This window comes from Aedes aegypti, chromosome 1 (genome assembly GCF_002204515.2).
Source record: "Aedes aegypti strain LVP_AGWG chromosome 1, AaegL5.0 Primary Assembly, whole genome shotgun sequence".
Lineage (NCBI taxonomy): Eukaryota > Metazoa > Arthropoda > Insecta > Diptera > Culicidae > Aedes > Aedes aegypti.
Genome location: NC_035107.1, coordinates 65162735 through 65182331, shown reverse-complemented (window position 1 = coordinate 65182331; position 19597 = coordinate 65162735). Strand labels below are relative to the sequence as shown.

The window sequence follows — 19597 nt, the reverse complement described above, 5'->3', positions numbered from 1 at the left end:
CATAATCTATTTTTCGATAAAAAAAAATAGACATTGAAGAAATTGTTGTCTGCCAGGAGTAATTCACGTTGAAAGTATGAACTAAATTCACAATATTTTGCTTCAGCGTTGCGGTTAAAAATACTATAACAGATGGTTAAATTAAATACACTACGCCACTTGATTTGTGCAGACTAAATTCGCATTTATTTTGAATATTTTGTGCACTCAATTTTACCATGGCACCACTTCGACAGTAAAAATTATATATCATGGTTAAAACTTGCAGCAGGCCAGAATCGAAGGCCGAGGATCTTGCGATTGTCAAGCGCGAACGCTAAGCGCACGGCTATCGTTACGGTTGGATGAAGAGGGAACAAAACGCAAATAAAAAGCGTTCATGATATCTCAATCGTGGTTGGAATAGTAAATTTAAAAACTTGTTCATGATTCTCATAACTTCAATTCTTGTTTCAGTGTTCACCCGATTCTGTTTTTGCACGGATTTTTTTATACGGCCGTGTAAAAAAAGTTTCCATACATTTTTTTTTCGTAAAAACCTTATTTTTGCATGAAACGTCGAGAAATGGGGTTACTTTTTTTGCACGGTTTTTGAAATTTTGAACTGAAAACTGTTTTTACACGGTACGCATCCCCCGTACAAAAACAGAATCGGGTGTACACCCAAATGTTGACGAAACCACATTGCCTCGTTATGGATGATAAGACGTATGTAGAAGCAGACTTCCGGGGCTGCAGTTTTTCACTGCTCATCATAAATTCGATGTCTCAGAGGACGTTGAAAAGCAGAAGATGTCAAAGTTTGCCAAAATATATATATATATAATTTGGCAAGCAATTTTCTCGCGTGGAAAGCAGAGCCCCCCGTTCGTGACAAATGGCACGGTTAATGGGCAGGTGTACCTAAAGGAATGCCTCCAAAAGCGTCTACTTCCTTTTCTGAGGTCACACGATGACCTCGTGCCATTACTCTAAAGAGGTTTTGGAGTTGTACAAGGCTAAAGAGGTCAATTTCGAGCCGAAGCATCTAAAGCCCCCGAACGCACCGAATCTGTGGCCAATTGCAAAGTACTGGGCCTCCATGTTGCAGGCACTTCGGAAGCATCCTAAAGAAGTGTAATAGGAGGAAGATATCAAGAAAAAATGGATCACCACGCAAAAAAGTTGGTCCAAGTAATGTACATGACCTTATGAGTAGTGTGAAGAGAAAAGTTAGTGCATTTATGTCCGGTATGCTGATCATAAGTACTGTGCAAAAGGATGGGACAAGAAACGGTCAAGGAATGACCCGCATAATCAAGAACTATATTCGTACTGTATCCCGTAGTGTGCACTACTATTTACAACAATACATTAATAATTCCGTACAACTTCTAAAATAACAACTATCGCGAACGGTTTTCACAATTTGATGAACAGTAATCGGGAAAATAACAATATGGGGAATAGGCCGTTAAATTATGTCACCATTTAAAAACGGCGATTTTCTCGAACAAAATTTTTCCTTTACAGTTTGTCAAGTTGTAGATATACTATCCTCTTTTTGTTCAGCCCACAGTAAAGCAAACAGTACAAAAACAGTTTAACCATAAATTTCGTTTAAATTCGAATAATGTATGTGGTTTAGTTGATTAATAGTGCTTTATTGTTTTTTTGACCGTATACGGTTTTGTTCTGATATATTTAAGCCATATGAAAAACTATGGTGAATAAATTCAATGGATCTCGTAAAACAAGAAAATTTCCGTTGAGCTCATTTTTTTTTCTTGGTTCTATAACTCAACCAATAAAAAAAAAGTTAGATGCTCAACCCAAATTTTCTTGTTTCACGTGATCCATTGAATTCATTCACCATAGTTAAACAATTAGCTGATTTTTTCGGTGTTTTTAGTTATCTGGCTCAAAAAATAATAATTTTATTTCTCCGTTTTTTATAGAAATAAATATGCACATCGTTAAAAAAATGTTGTCATCGAACCGAACATATATTGTTATAATCAAAGACACATGAGTGTATTACACTGTAGTTTCTGTTTTTTCACTTCTGGGCAAGGATAAAAGACCCAAGCAACCAATAGTTCGGATAAAAGGGCATGTTTTGGCTTAATCAGCTCCCTTTTTAAGTAGTTAACCGAACTTTACAGTTTACATAAAGTTCGTTTAAGTTTGATTGTTACCTTCAAGTACAAAAGAAGTTCAGTTCAAACTTGTTCTGAACTTTCAAGTTGTTGATGAGTTCATAAGTTACTTCTCTGAGAATGAAGTTCATTTAATATCCATGGTGCTCTCTTAATCAGCGAAAAAGTTTCACTGAAACTAGATTTGTACCAAAAGTGAACTCTGGAGTTCACTGCTTAAGTACAATCCGAACTATTGGTTGCTTGGGGAAGTCCCGCTTGAAATAGCATAGAATTAATCAAAAAATTGAATTCAGCTTCGGCCATCTGCTTCATCTTTTCCCTTCCTTGAGTGCCTTTCGGAGGTTTTGCCGGTTTCCTAGACTCCTTGTAATTCATCACACCGCACAGCCTAGAGCAACTGTAAAAGACAATTTACAAATTATAATAAATAAAGCACAAACAACAATCCGATCGATCATATTTACCTGCCGGTGAAATCGTAAATTCACGCTATACCACACTTCAGGAAGAAACTTTTACCTGCATATTATTGAAGCGATACGCGCACTGGATTAGTAAAACATAAAATGTTTATCTAACAATGCAATCTTTCCGAGTTCGAATAAAAAAAGCTTTCAACGAAATTATCTGATTCACGGAGTGAAAAATGACAGTTGAGTAATAGAAAGCAACTATGCAGTCGCCAACGCACACATATTTTGTTTAACTGTAACACTTATTGTACATTTACTGTAATACTATACATGTTTTCAGTGTGTTTGTGGTATCTCTTCGTAGCCGTCTACAACAAGTAACTGTAATTGTAATGTATGCCAAATTGTTAGATTATTGAAAGGTTTCAATTGTGGATAGTAAGGAACTTTTCAAGGATGTTATCCCATACATTAACATAAACTGGTTATGTAAGGTTACTGTGATATATGGTTTTGAAACGAAAACTGATTACAGTAAATTCATAAACGAACAATAACACAAACAGTGGACATATACAAAACAGTAAACATGTTGTTTGAACAATGTGGCAAATTGTGTGGAGCTGATTTCATAACGTCGGTAACGCCTGCCGTACAAATCAAATGCAGATGTCAATTTTCCGTACAGAAAATGTGCCGCTCAATTATTCCGCAAGTAAAAGTGACATTTCGCTCATACTGAATCAGCTGTCAATATAACTTTGGTAAAAAGGAGAAATTTTACTTGAGCGCTTTACGTTTCAGGTTCCACGCATTAGATATGGAATTGAAATTGAATAAAACAAATATGGAAAAACATTTATGACATGTTTTATTTTACTCCCTGAGAGTTTGAAGATGATTGATTGAACGAGCAAATTTTGCCAAATATTTGTGTGTGTCGCAGTTTGATTCCGTACACCCTTTACATTCAATGAAATCGATGACAAAAGTTCGAAGCACAGAACGTCGAAATGAGAGAAGGTTGAAAGACAAAAGGACAAAAGGGCGAATCGACAGAACGTCGAATAGGAAAAAGAGAAGGGACAAATGGTTGGAAATCTTGGAACAAGGAAACGCAACACACCAATCAAATAATTTTTAACACAATGTAACCACAATGGATCATTAAAATAACCAAAACGGCCGCTATGGAAAGCATAGATAGCGCCACCGTAGCCTTGTGTGTTTGACAGAACAGCAATGCTGTCACAATGTTAAATCCCATATACAGTGGCGCCTTTGTTTTGATGCGTCGAGCACTTGCAAAAACTACATTCAATGATCCATTACACTTAATTTGGCAAACATATCTCTATCTGCCGATATTGAATACCTTTACCCTAAAAGTATAATTTTTAACTTTTTGTTCATTCTACGTTTGTGTTTTCCGACCTTTTGTGCTTTGAAAGGCCTGTCTTTCGACCTTTTGTCCCTAAACTAATCTTGTTAGGGTGATGTGCTAGTATCCATCGTATTAAGCATTGATCAGTGAGAACTGCAATTTTCCCAGTATTGCAGTGAATGATGCTGACACAAACCGATGCCAAACAATTCTTTCTCAAAACGAATTTAGCATTGTACAATAACATTTTGATAAATCTTGATCTCTTTTTGGAAATAATGCAAAGAAAATGCATCTTACCGTATTCTCAGTCCGTCGTATCGTTTTCAACTCCGTCGCAATCAGTTTCCAGATTCGTCTCACAACTTACGGCTCACTGTGTGTATTGAATGGTTAAAACACAATATATCAACGCTATAATAAAGTGTTTTACTAGAATATATAGATCTACTAGCATCTCCCTCCATTCCTTCAGCATGATAGAATATACTAATTTCCTTTAAAATTCATTGTTCGTTATCAAAATTCAGCCCAAACATATGAACACAATTCCTTTAGACCGTTCAATTATGGCATTTGCTCACAGTACAGCGAAAACAACACAATCAAAGACACCGTATTTTTACATCGAGCGTCGCGCACACATTGATGCACACAAGCTTTTTTTTTTCTCAGTACGACGAATAAAACTTTGTTTACATTCTCAATTATACGCGGCGGTTGAGGAAATTTCGTAAAATTTGGTGCTTTATTGAAGTTTTACGGCGTGTGATTGGAATGAAATCCTTCAGTGAAGAAGTACGAAGGTTTTCCATAGTGAAAATAAGTGCCCGGCGAAGTAAGTCACCCACGGGGGCGGGAAGAAACTTGTGTTGGAAAGTGGTGTGGCTCAGTCGATCGCTAAGCATTTCTCTCAAATCGTGTTCGTCCATGCGATTTCGGTGAAAAAGTGCAAAGTGGATAATTGAACTGAAGTTATTTACCGAAATACAGTAGTTTTATTGCATTTTTGGTGTACAAGTGTACAAGCCATAACAGCTTTCACAAAATTACACTTGGATAATGAATCTATGTTGCAGGTAAGTTTGAATATCCGCCGTAGTGGAACATTTAAAGTTTGATACGACGAATAGTAGCGCTTACGACGAAGAAGAACAAAACCCTATTTGACACATGGGCCTTTCTCTATCTGCTACCTTTGCCAAAGATTTTAGATCAACCCCTGATATTTAGGCAAGATTTATGCAGCATACAATAGTCGATATCTGTCCTGGCCACGTCCTTACAAAAGCTGATGAATGGAAAAGAGTGATTGTTTTAACAACTACTATCTAATTATCTACTATCTAGGTATCTAATTACAACTCACACCAATTTTAGTAAAGTACATCGATTTATTTTATATTAATTTTAAATCCATTCATGACATATCTCACCTTTGCACACATTTGCTTCGTGATTTGGCGTAATAACAATTTTCACTAACTCATTCCCTTTCTTTTCCATTACAGATCCATCCAATTGGCATAGCTGTCAGCAAACCTACTCGAAAGTACCATCGGCAGTAATTTGCTCTCGCGCATTGGACACGATTGTGAAATTGCGTCTCAATTGAACCCGGTGCCTGCCCTCGGTGCAATTTCCACCACCCCGCCCCCCGAAACCAATCAATCTTTCTCCGATATTGGAGAGCACAGGGGGCAAAAAAGAATCATTCAAGTGTGAATTTTCCGGATTTGTTTACATCATCACACCCGCGATTTGCCGCCACTTTTTTTCTGCATTGGGTGGGAAAAGAGTAGGCGCTTAAAAGAGCAAGCGGTGAGTGGGTGATTGCAGAGCCGGCTCTAGGGTGGGGGTCGCACCCTTTTGTTCCACGTGACGGTGATTGCTTCGAGGTGAAGCGAAGAATTGCAACGTGAAAACACTTGGCAAGCGTGATGAGGTAGCGGAAAGGTGAAAAATCTACCACCCTACTATAACTGCAAGACGGGGAAGGTGAGTTTTGCAAAGTATTGCAGCAGTGTACCTAAAATTAGTAACCCCCGTCAGGGCAGTAATTGCAAAAGTCACAGTTAATGCAGAAAGGTTGTCCGTTCCGCTGCGGAGCAGTTGAACACGTTCGGTTTTGTTTATAGAAGTAGAAAAAAAAAGCATTGCGGCGAAAAAGCCGAAGAATTTCCATCAAAACAACCAGCAGCGTTTCGTTTGAGCGAATTATTGTGATTAGTGTGAGCGGAAGAATAGCAGAAGCCGTGCCGCGTGGCCTACTATTAGCCGAAGCTGAATACCCCAGTGTGAAGATTTTCATTCATAAGTTTTTTTTTGTTTCGTGAAGGTATTGTTGAAGTGAACAAAGCAGGCGCCGAGCGGTGCTGCGTCTAGAAGCCACGAAGGTGAAAGTCGTGTCGTTCTGCGTGTGTTTCGGTGTTTTTGGTGGAGTTGTTGCCCGTGAGATTGATAAATTGGTGTTTTTTCGGCGCGCGATGTCAACTGATTACAGCTGTCACATTCGAGGTGAGTTATTTTCGAGGTTAGTTGCTCTTGAAATTTGACTGTCGCTCATTGTTTTATCCGGTGCCATTGTGAGTGAATGGCGTCCAACGAAATTGAGAACTTGAAAAAAATGTTAATTTCAAACAATCAAATCATTCATTATATCTAGTTGCTCTGTTTTAAGCTACACTATTATATTGATCATTTGCCGTAGCAGTTCAGAATTTCTACGCAAATCGCAAATCTGACGAAATTGTGATCATTCTGATATGTGACATACAGTCATCTCTCCCTTACTCGATATTGAAGGGACCATCGAGTTAGGGAGGTATCGAGTCACAGAACATAAAGGCAGTGCAACTGCGTTTCAAGGGACCATCGAGTTAGCCATGAAAACCAACTTTTACTATGGTTCTCTAACTCGATATCGAGATACGGAATATCAAGTAAGAGAGAGTTAACTGTAATACGAAATCAAGCATGGCGCCCAACGAAGTTGGAATCTTGTTAAAAAAAGGTAATTCCACGGTGAGATGACGATCGAAAGAGTGCATTACCCGCCGTTTTACGGTGTTGGTAATGTCGGTAATGTCATCATCGGTCCTAATCTTGATGTAGATGCGCCAGACACCATAAAACCCCTCTGGAAGGCAGAAAACAAACGAAGAAAGCCAAAATAAGAGTGTAGAATTATTATTAGGTTTCCATTTATGCACTACTGGTTGATGCCAGGCGGTTTGGGACGACGACGAAGTGAGCCATTCCGGTGCGCTGTGCTTACGGTTTATTTATTCTGTTTAGCCCATACGAAAACAAACCCCGGCACTGTACTGTGCTTAAGCGATTTTGAGTTGCGGCTTGTGTGCTTTTGGCCTGGCAAATCCAGGGACTTTAATTTCAGTTAATGACTAAACCACTTGGCTGGTGCGCGAGCTGGATTTGGTTCCTAGTTGGGGTTTTATGTTACTGTTTTATTAATTTAACTCGTTGGAAAAGTATTCAGACTGATGACTTGAGAACTGTACGACTTTTCATCCAATTCACTTATTGAAATTTTCGTCAGTGTCCTCAGGATGAAATCATAATGACGTATCAATGGAATGTACACGTAGAAAACAGAAACCCATTTTTGAGTAAAAATGCCTAAAAATTTTAAGGCACTGCACCAGTGCTGGGAATGGTAATAGTAGTAGGCTTGAATTTCGCGAAAATCACGTGGCTCTCTCACTACAGTAGTTTAAAATTGTGAATCTCATCAAGTAGCCTATATTGGGTTCATTTTTTCCCAACCCTGCACTGCACCATGATTACACTTGGTTTTAAAACTTTTAGGCATCCGGGAAAAATCCTGGAATTGGAAAACTGATTTTGAATGGACACCCTGATTTTGGTAGTAATACATTACATATTAATTGTTCTACATCAGTCTGATAGGGCCAATACATTGGGAGGTACGACATGAGGAACACAAGTGGAATGTACTACAAATAACGTGTTGTTATGAATAAAGTTAGTATTTACTACAAGACTACTGGTAGTTAGCTGCAGAGGATACTCATACTTTAAGATTGTTGAGTGGAATGGAATAATTGTAATTTGAGTAAACATCATAGGAAAACGATGTGAGCTTTGATATTTCGAAAGATATTTGGAGATTTTTATAAAAATTATGAGTTTTGGAAAAGAATTCTGAGATTTCAAAATAAAATTCTGACAGTCTTAATTTTACGTGAGCATTCTCACATACCGGGTTTAGTTTAGAACGCCGGAATCCCTGTAGGAATTGCATCCTAAAATGTTTAATAAATTCTTGTTTTTATTTGAAAATACGAAAGAACATGTTCTTGCGACTACTTTAGCAATTTTCCAGCTCAAATAATGGCTATAACATATTTAAACTTTAATTTTAAAAATGGTTCCAAATATGAACCTTGACACTTCTGATTATGTTTGACGTTCACTTTATCGACAAAAATACCACAGGGCTGACAGATTCTCAAAAACCGAAAAAATGTTTATTTTTGGGCTTAAACCAACGAAAATCATTTAAAAAATTAGTAAACATGTGTTTCTGGCAAAAACTTTAACGTTTGGTATCAAAATTGGGACAAGGCTCAAGGACCCTACTCTGGCGTTCCGATAGGCATTCTGGATTTGTTTGGAATCATTTGAGTACCTTAGAGAAGGTATTTCTGTAAGAACCGATGAGATTTCTATGGGATTCCTGAACTTCTGTTGCGAATCTTTGGAATTGTAATGTGAATCAAATTCTTGTTAATCCTTTTAGATCCCGTTGATTTCCAGTTCCGTTGGTATTTCAGAGGCAATCTTTAATTCTAGTATAAGCCATTTGAATTTCGGTAAATATCTAGTGAATTCCGATGGGATTTTTTGTAATATTGGTAAGGATCTTTATAAATTAGTGGGAACAGTTGTGTTTCAGAGGGTTTCCTCATTGAATTGTTATAACTGGATCAACTACAGTTTCCATAAAAATGTGAACATTACTACCAGATCGAATTATTGCAATTTCAGATATAACTTTCCGTTCTACAGTTGAACCACGTCAAAAACAAGACAAGGCAGTATCTTTACTGGTGTAAACATCAAATTTGGTTGTAAACATGTGACATCATTCCTATCGTAGCATATGGAATCTGGATCACTTAGTCATTTTTTAATTGTTCGAGGTGTATAGGAATGACGTCGTCGAGTAGCTGTCAGTTTCGGAATATATAACTTTATAAATATTGTAAACCGTGTATTGAACAGAAAGCTACCACAGCTATCACATTACTTATTTTTACAATGCATTATCAATCGGCTGCGATGATGCCTTGGAAACCACGGTAATGACAGTTGTTTTCTTCTGTTGTTTAATGCTTTGGACTTTACAAGCATACTTCGATTAGTTGGTAAAATTTTGATAGATGCGGTAGAAGTTGGCGGCTACCGCAGAAAGGATTTCTTTTAAATGAACCGAATTAAATACAAGATTTTAACGAATGGAATGAAATACAAGTGTTTAATCTTCCAATACTCAAAAACGTCTTAAGACTGGGTACACTTTGGAATTTTGGGTACTTTTTTTTTGTAGCTCGGTAATCCAAATGATTTTATTTTTGGCTCAAATCTTGGCTCATAACACACATATAAGGAAAGGTTCTTATGATCTTTGAAACTTTTTTTTTATTATCGAAAAGTGTTTGAACAATTGTATTTTTATAACCTATAAATGCCTGGGGATTCATTCAACGTGTAATACAACAAATAGTACCTTTCATATGTTTCAATAATCAACCTTTCGCAGAAGAAAAGCTTAGAGAAGAGGTATTCAAATAATTTGAAACCTGTTTTCCGTTTGTTACACGGAAAATAAAATATTCACTGGAAAAAAAATCAAAAGTACCATAAAAACTAAATTTTGATGATTGACTATTTATTATGGGGGAATTCAGTCCGAGGCTGGTTCATCCCTGTACAATCTATTTTTTTATTGTAAAAAATCTGTAACCAGAAGAGGTTTTCATAAAAAATAAATAATGATAGGAATGTTCAAAAATTAAAATTATCCAAAAAGTGTTTAGAACGATTTTAGATAACGAAAATTTATATTTACACGGATAAAAATCTGATCCCCACACCATGATTTACAAATCATGAAATTTATAAATTGGTTAGGTCATAATATCAGGATCACAAATCATGGTTCCTGGAGTCATAATCATGATTCCTCATAAGCGTAACATCCAGTGTGAAAACACTAAGCGGCGCACTTTGCTTCATCTCATTCGTATCGATCTATCTTATTTCAAGATGACGAATTGGTTGAGTGGTAGAGTACATAGCTCACAATCGGAAGGTTATTGGCTCGAATCTCGATGTGTGCTATTTTTAACTTTTTTTATTTTGTCGATCATAAACGGATGCGCGACTCAGCATTTTTGGCATTTGAATCATGATTCCGAGCAATCAGCTACAAAAACCTAACGCATGTGTTGCGCTACGGCAATCTGACTCATGATATCATGAGTCCAAATCATGGTGTATTTTCATAAGACGAAAACACGCTGGAATCATGATATCATGAGTCATAATCTTGTTTTTGGATTCTGATTTCTACCCGTGTAGAACGAAAATGAAAATTTGGGTGTTAGATGTCCTTCCTTTGCCGAGTGGTTAGAGTCCGCGGCTACAAAGCAAAGCCATGCATGGTGTCTTGGTTCGATTCCTGGTCGGTCCAAGACCTTTCGTAAAAGAAATTTCCTTGACTTCCCTGGACATAGAGTATCATCGTACTTGCCACACGATATACGAATGCACAAATGGCAACTTTGGCAAAGAAAGCTCTCAGTTAATAAATGTAGAAGTGCTCATAAGAACACTAAGCTGAGAAGCAGGCTCCGGCCCAGTGAGGACTTTAATGCCAAGATGTAGAAGAATAAGGGTCAATAGAAAACTCATAAATAGCAATGGAGATTTCTACCAGAGTTTCGAAAAAAAAAACCCTTCTCTAATCCAACCACTATTGTGAGAATTTACCACAATTTAACAGAATCTCAGCTTTGGAACCTAAAAATTGCTATGAATTTTATAATTTTATGATTTTTGTAGTTCCAAGTTGTCTACATTGAAAACAAGTGTTAGCAAAGACGGAAAACCACACAGAAACAATCTTGAAGTCAAATTATCATAAAATCATGCACATAAAGGGACTTCCAAATTTATCGCAAACATACACGGCAAATTGTGTAAAATTACATAACCTCAAAAAATTTGTGCTAATGGTCGCGTAACGGGTTAGAGTACATGGTCGATTAGGTCATGTATAGCGGAAGTGTAGGAATATTTATAATTTCACATGATTTTTAGTGTAAATATACGATCAAACTGACGATCCTTCTTTATGGATAATTTCATGCTGCATTTTACAATGATTTTTCTTTATGTGCAGCATCAGTTAACAGCTTACTTCTACTCGTATGTAGTAATCGCTGATGTTCGAGAGTAGTACGTACTACATGTTCGAAAGATGCTACATGTAACAAACTTAAGCGCTTTTCATCATACCGTCAAACGGGGTAACTTGCAACAGGGGTGAAACTTGCAACACTTCAACATGTAACCGAATTGTCGTTTCGTTCAGCATTGAGTTAAATATTTATGATTTATTCCGCCATTTATTGACCTCAGGTATACAACAGAAGATTTTGGCAAAGGTTTGGGTATTGTTTGTTTATTGCTTGGTTGACTGGAGGTGGAAATCATATTAAACGTTGGATTGCATGAAATTTATACTGAAAAACGTTCTACGTACCTCAAAAACGGTAGAAATATGTAATTCAAGGAATTCGCTAACAGTTACAGTACTTAGTAGTGTACTAATTGACAATATAAAAGTTTTGATAATTTGATGTTTAAACACTATAAAAATTCAAAAAAGTTTTTGACTACCCTTGTGGGGTAACTTGCAACAGCTATTTTGATCTCAATTGTTTGATATTTCTTGCCGTGTATTATCGAAAACACATGAAAAGGCAAAATTGAACATAAATTTGTTCAGTAACATTAAAATTTTTGTACCGCAATTAATTCAATACACGTTTGGTACTAAATATTGAAAATTTACATGAATCGCATTATTATTAGAATTAGATTTATTTTATTCATGAAAATAATGAAAAAAAATGATAATCTGTATAAAAACTAACTTGCAGATCTGCCATTGGGAACTTTCTGCATGAAGTATGATAAAAGTTGTTTTAGAACACCAACAGAGACCATTTTAAAACATACATATCAATATGAGGTACGTCGCTTTGATTTGAATTTGTATAAGCAATAAGTTATGTGACGCATAACCTTAATTACAATTGTATTTGTAGAAAAGTTGCATTAAATCGTTTTAATGGCTTTCCAATTACTTTCAAGACTTATAATATGCTAGAATTTCCCCGTGTGAACACCCTATGCAATACTAATGATGTTTTCAATCGATTTGGTTTAATATTCATAATTCAATCAATAATAATTAGTTTTCTAAGAGTACAGTAGCTGTTCTTAATTATCGACATATTTTTATTGCAGAAAATTATTAAATGATCATAATAACACGATATAGGTTAAGTTTACAATAGTGTTCTTCAGGTGCAATGTGTGTTGCATGTTACCCCACATCAGGGGTAGCATGAAAAATGTATATTTTTCGTCTCTCCTGATCCCAGGAATCCAAATTCTGATAAAATTTATATCGCGTGGTATTCTTCACGTGGCGATTAGGATACTAGATGGTTTTTGTCTCATCGGAATCCTCAAATTTTTCATCCATATAGCTTAGAAGTTGAAAATTGTTGCAAGTTACCCCGTTTGACGGTACCACTCATTTTCCCACATACGCCTTGATGTAAGTGATGTTTGTTAAATTTTGTATGTACCACCCATACATAGTAGTTAGTTGGCAATGCTCGAATAGAATTGAATCAGAGTCGAATGTGTAGTCAAAGAATTGTGAGAGTCTAATTTCTAGTCAAAGTAAATTAGTTGCTGAATGTTGTCAATGGATTTGTAGAGCTATGATCAATAATTTTTGAAAGTGGCAACACTGTTTGAATAGAACGATCTAAAGTAAGAATGTCGAATTCAGAGAATAACAGCAAACTTGAACATTCAGCAATGTTTGAGACGCCATGTCTAATGTTTTGAATTTAATAGAAAATTCTTTCGGGAACAAGCACCACGATTGTCTGTTTCATTGATTACTAAAAGCACTGCCAACTATGCACGGTGTGCTGGAACACACATATTATCGAACTTGCATGAACCTCCGATCTTTTTTTACTAAAAGTTAGCCTTGATAGTCAAAGAAAGCTTGCGGAATATTAAAAAATCTTTCATCGGCAAAAAATTGAAAAAAGTCGATTTTTGTATTTTTACCCTTCTCTCACATATGAGTTCATAGGAGAATATTAAAGTTACGCTAATATAATAACTTTTAACGACTAAATGACCAATTTGACATATGTATCTTTAACATGAATGAATTCTTAGATATTTCAAATTAAGAATCATTTCCTACATACACTCACACAATATGGCCAGCCCATGGTGGTATGCCGTATTTTATATAATGGAAATTTCACTTTTCCTCCAGGAAAGCTCATACGAACGCTTTGTATTCTTCTTTCTGAATCAAATCGTATGCGGCATAGTTTTCTAATCAGAATTGGAATTCCCAGAAATAGATACACATGGCAGTATAGGCTGTATTCATGTCCTTATACGCGCAAAAGTATTGAAAGAGGGTTCACTATAACATGATTAACAGTAAATGGCTTATATAGCCTTAATGTGGTCTCAAGCTTAACGTGATACAAGTTTTGTGCAGTCATCAATCTACTTATATGCAATGGATTACTTCGGATCGACATTATGTCATCACTCCAATTATTTGTCATAAGATGAATAATAAATGTGGCGAAGATAACAAATCGATCCAACGCAATCCAGCACTTTTATTCACGACTTCGCACTTATGGAGGGTACATTTTGCGAAATAGACATAACAATTTCAATAACCAACATGGACACATAAATTTTAGTATCGTAAAACGAGGTATCTTTGATAAGACGGGTAACTTTGATAGTGCGGGATTCGCAACGTATTAAACAAAATAACAAAAATCGCAAAACGAATGCGAAACTAAGCAGTATCAGTGTGACACTTCACCTCTGAGCTGTTTTCGTGCCAATCGAGAGTATTTGAAGCATTATATTCGAATATTAAAAAATGATGAGATTCTAGTACTTTAAAAACGCTCACAAATAATCTGTTTTACTATCACTATTTCATGAAATTATGATGAGTTCGGTACGTATGCTTGATGGCCTAGCTATAGTAGAACATGAATCCGGTATCGAACCTCATAGCGAAAATAGTTTTACAATTTAGAATCATTTTTGTACTCAAAGTCACAAATTCCCGTATAACATTAAAAGCCTAGAGGTATGCAACGCCTCATGTACTTTACGGGATTCATTCGATTTATACTCAGTCATGTTCCAAAAACGATTGATTTATGGAGAATTCAATGTCGAAACATGATTATCGATAGATATCTATTTAGAGATATGATTTTATACCCATTATTATCAACTAATAAAGGTATTTGTCATGTTTGTTTTGCCTGAAAACACTTTTAAAGGTGTTTTTTGTTCAATAAATTATGCACTTGAATTGATAAAATCTAATCCAGTTTCTCTATTAACATTCTCCAATCCAATTCAAACTGTGATGATGTCAAACAATAGTTTGTTGTGGATTTTCATGCGCTTATCTACTCATTATCAATGTTACCCCATTACCAAAAACTGACTTTCGATTATATGAGAAACTATAGATTCATTAAGATCGAACCGTTATGCAATCTTTCATATGCAATCGATAACCAAACTAGTGCTTGTTTTACAAATAAAAAATAAAATATTTAGATTCTCTCAAAAAACTATCAAAGTTACCCCGTTTTATGGTATGTATTTAGGTTTAAGTATGTGAATGTAACTAATGATACGTTAATGATGTGATGTTTTAGTAAACGCACTCAACCAGAGGCTGCAAGATTTCAATATAAATCTGCATGACAACTTTACAAATATTATATAATATTGTTACTCATACAAGAAACATAAGACTATCCTAGATTTTTTTTTATGTTCACATCTTACATTTTCTGTATAAACCCTGTATATGTAACGATATTCTACAATATTTGCATGCGTTCTAGTTTTCGATGTAGATACACAGTATTCAGGTTTGCGTAAAATTTTCCTCCATCTTTCAATCAAAACAAATGTGAATAACAAGACCAGCTAGAGTGAACACACCGTATATAATTGAAACAGTACATTGCCCTAAATAATTGTATGGCTGTTTATTTTAATGGTTGCATGTGATTATACAATTGTCTGTTATCTTAAAAAAGCTTCATGTTCAATAACGAACTCCAATGATTTCAATTATTCAGTAGAATAGGAAACGTTGATTGAAATTTGATAAGTTGTAGTATGTTTAACTTAATAAATTTATGTAAAAATGCGATGTCGTTAATAAACGGCATACAACCATGGGCTGATCACATTGTGTGAATCAGAGTTGCACAATATCGGTCATATCAGCTGATGGCTGATGGACTAAAACTATCAATATCAGTTGCGAACTATCAATATCACTTGGATCTGACAACCAACAGCTGTGATGCGACATCGCACTCTAGATCACAATCACTGCAGAATGAGTGATCACGTGGTAATTACCCACGCTATTAATGTTTTTCAGTGACCAACACACAGATTCAATCCGTCTGCAAGCACTATCAAGGATATCGTACTGATAAATTGCCATTTCATTTGCTTAATTTAAGGCAAAACTTGAGCCATCAGTGATATCCATAGTCTATCGCCATCAATGCACTGGTGATGGAGTAGAGGTCATGATGTTGATGTGATACGGAATGATCCGAATTTTATCGCACTCGGCCTGTACAAATCAGCAAATATTAAGCGTTGATGGTGACAGCAAGCAACTCTGGTGTGAATGCAGGTAGAAAATATGCTCAATTTGAAACGTCTTGTAATCGATTCGTGTTCAAGGTATATCAAATAAGTCTTTGAGCTATTGCAATGCATCAAAATTAGTGTAACTCTAATATTCTCCTATGAACTCACATATAAAAGAAGAAAAAAAATACAAAAATCGACTTTTTTCAATTTTTTGCCGATGAAAGATTTTTTAATATTCCGCAAGTTTTTTTTTGCTATCAAGGCTAACTTTTAGTGAAAAAAGATCGGAGGTTCATGCAAGTTCGATAATATGTGTGTTCCAGCACACCGTGTATGAAACGGTGCAAGGAAATTGTCGCTGGTAAATAAGTCAATGGTGATGATTCACGTCTGTGTTAGTGAGATCGATGAAACTTCAAATTCGCTTAGCTGGCGACGATCACAAATCGTCGCATTCGATAAAGTGCAAAATCTACAATACTCAGGTAGATGAAGAATTTTGATCATCTCAATTATGCTTTGAGGAAGTCATCTTTTGAAGTAGTCGCTATATATTAAAATCACGCAGCTGGTAAAAGTACTCAGACAAAACGAAAAAAAAACTGAACATCTCGTATGTACCGATAACTAGATGGTGGTAGTGTGCAAACGTAAAACTCGAACAAAAAGCGATAAAAGCGCCGCAGGTGAGCCGTTGGCCAGCCACCAAATAGAAGAACTGAGCACTATTTCGCTGTACGATGAAAAGGTTCCAAATGTTACGTCTGTTTGGTTTTTTTTTAATTCCTTGTGGAACTTCTTCTTAATTTCCTTCTGGAACTCATTCTAAAATTTATTCAGTAATTTCTCTTCAAAAATTTCCATGAATTAATTTAGTAATTTGAGTTAAAATTTATCCATGCATTTGTTCATGTAATACAGCTTGGGTTTATTGAGTATTTCCTTCAAAAATTGTTCTAGGAGTTTTTAACGAAATTGTAGAGAAATTGCTACAGGTATTTCTCTGGAGTTTTATGCAGAAATTTCTCCAGATTTTTTTTACAGATTTTTTCCCAAGCTTTTCCAAAAATATCTTCTGGGCTCGTTCAGGAATCGCTCTACGATATTCAAATAGATATTTTCAGATATTCCTCCCAACATTCGATTAATGATTTACTAAGATGTTTCCCTTTGATTATTTCTTTGATGTTTTTCACTGATTACTCTGGGAATTGCTCTCGGGATTCTTCCCAGAGGTTCTTAATGGATGCTAATTCATGGCCAGAATCCTCCAGTAAATCTTTCTGCATTTTCCTATAAATCTTTTCCTGAAACTTGCCCTTCATGGGCTTCTCTTGAAATTTTCCGAGATTTTTTTGCAGAATTCTTTCGAAATTTCACCAGGGGTTCCTCCCCGGATACATCCAGAAATTCCTAGGATTGATCTAGAAATTCTTTAATTGATTTTTATAGGCAGTTTTTCAGAAATCCTTTTAAAAACAACAAGAAGATGTTTTTGCTCGAATTAATCAAGGAATTTGTTTAGGACCTGTTTAGTGAATTTTTGAAGGTAAAATTCCAATGGCTGTCAATAGAATCGCTGAAAAATCTCTCTATTTCACATTGTAGTGAGGTCTCCACTTCTGTGTGTTTTACGGTACTCCAAAAAACGAACAGAATCTTGAAATTGGAATCAGATAATATGAAAACATTATGAAAAAATTCGAAAAATAAACAGATAAGTCAGGACTTCGAGGGATTCTCCTAGCTAGATTTTTCTAGGAATGAAATTCGTTGTAGAAATGTAAAAAAATGTTTCCTCAGGTATTCGTCTAAAAAAGTAAAATTTCTTCAACATATTCTCTAAAAAAGATTCCTTTCGTGAAGTTCATCCACAATCCTTTCAAGTTATTCTGCAAAAGCTTTGTTATTTTTTAAAAACCCCTATGGAAATTTAGCCTGAAATTTAATCATGTATTCTTTCAAGAATTTCGTCAACAATTTTTTTGGCATTCTTGTCTCGATGTTACACGAAATCAGAAATAGTTTTGTTTGGGAATAACTTGTTTTTTTGGCATTCGCTAGACACGATGTATCTCATTTTAGGCAGTTATGTGTATTATGTATCTTTTTTAATATCAATTTCATTTCAGCAGTGTTGCCAGTTGGGACTATGTATTTAGTACTGGGATTACTCAAGACATCTGATCATTATCTGATAATAATGCTCATTTTCCAGTCAAATTCTGAGGCATTTCAGCATCGTCAATCAGAGACCTGAATGTTATTTAACGTTCTCAAAGTTTATTTTTACTTTTGAGTTTGCTATCTTTCATCAGATATAGATTTATGTGATTATGCCTGAGCAGTGTTGCCAGCTAGTATGTATAAGATAAATTATCATTGAGCGACCAATCAAACAAAAGATTTTTTTAATTGCCTTGCTAGTATCATTTCAAACATTATACAGGTCGGACTCGATTATCCGGAATATCGATTTTTTTTTCACTCCGGATAATCGAACCCTCCTGATAATCGAATCACTAAGAAAAAAAAATTAAATCTTTGACAAAAGAACTTAAATATTATCTTTTTTCGTTATTTTATTCATATAATGCGCTGGGGTAGCCAGATTTCTTTTTCTAAGAACAGTAGGGGTCTTAACAAGAACCCCTTTTTATTTGACCAGCATACACAAAAAAAAAAACACTTTTTCAAACCCCTTCTTTCTTAAATACGTTCTAAACTGCAAAACCATTCATGTTGTATATTGCAATACCAAATTATCTCAGGTTTATGCATAAAAATTGAAAAACAAGAACATCAAAAATCAAATTCCGGATAATCGAGTCTAAAATTCCGGATAATCGAATCCCGGATAATAGAACCGCCGGATAATCGAGTCTCCGGATAATCGAGTCCGACCTGTATTCATTTATTCTATATAGGTGTTCTGTATTAGACAACACTATCATCCTAAGTAAAACTTAATTAAGTTTCCATTGACATTTGTTTAACAACATAGGAGAAGAGCACCAATTTTCGTCCCATCACTAATTTTCGACCCATTCATACGATTTTGGCCTACTTTGTATGGAAATCCGAAAATTGGCACAGAATTCTTGTGGGTCGAATATTAGTGCTTTTCCCCTATTACATTTCATTTGCCATAGCTGTTCAGATTTTTTTACAAATGAGTTAATTTCAACTGCTTATATGAGAGGAAAAAATGCTTTCAAATAAATTAACGTAACTTGACTTTAATATATAGCCTTAATACTTAACCTTAATAGAGGATTACAACGATTTTTGTCTAAAATTATTAATAATTTTATTTGACATTTGTTTCAACATTGGATATTCTATGTAACTCATTATTTAGTTTACAAGGGATGGATGTGCTAAACCGTTTTCAAAATTTTATTTTGAATCCTCTGGACAGCCAGTCCATATGGATACATCATACGACATGGCTGGCCTGAAAATTTGTTTAAAGATCAAAAGCTTAAGAAAAAGTTTGGGTTTTCAGTTGATTAGGGGTTAAAGAAATATAATATATGTGGAAATCCGTTGATTAGGTCCAATAGAACTTCCAAACATTCGCGTTGTTCCGTTGTCTCCGTAGCGAT

The 19597-nt window shown here is 35.4% G+C and overlaps 1 protein-coding gene across 3 annotated transcripts in view; it reads left to right on the top strand.

The window, feature by feature from the left end:
* The window catches only part of LOC110674225 (uncharacterized membrane protein DDB_G0293934-like), a 256353-nt gene that overhangs the window by 29532 nt on the left and 207224 nt on the right, over window positions 1-19597 (top strand). For 2 of the 3 annotated variants that reach the window (XM_021838396.1, XM_021838400.1), the window contains exon 2: window positions 5450-6455. The gene's annotated coding sequence lies outside the window, so the exon portion shown is untranslated. The remainder of the gene's footprint in view (window positions 1-5449; window positions 6456-19597) is intronic. The other variant, XM_021838405.1, reaches the window with a different exon arrangement.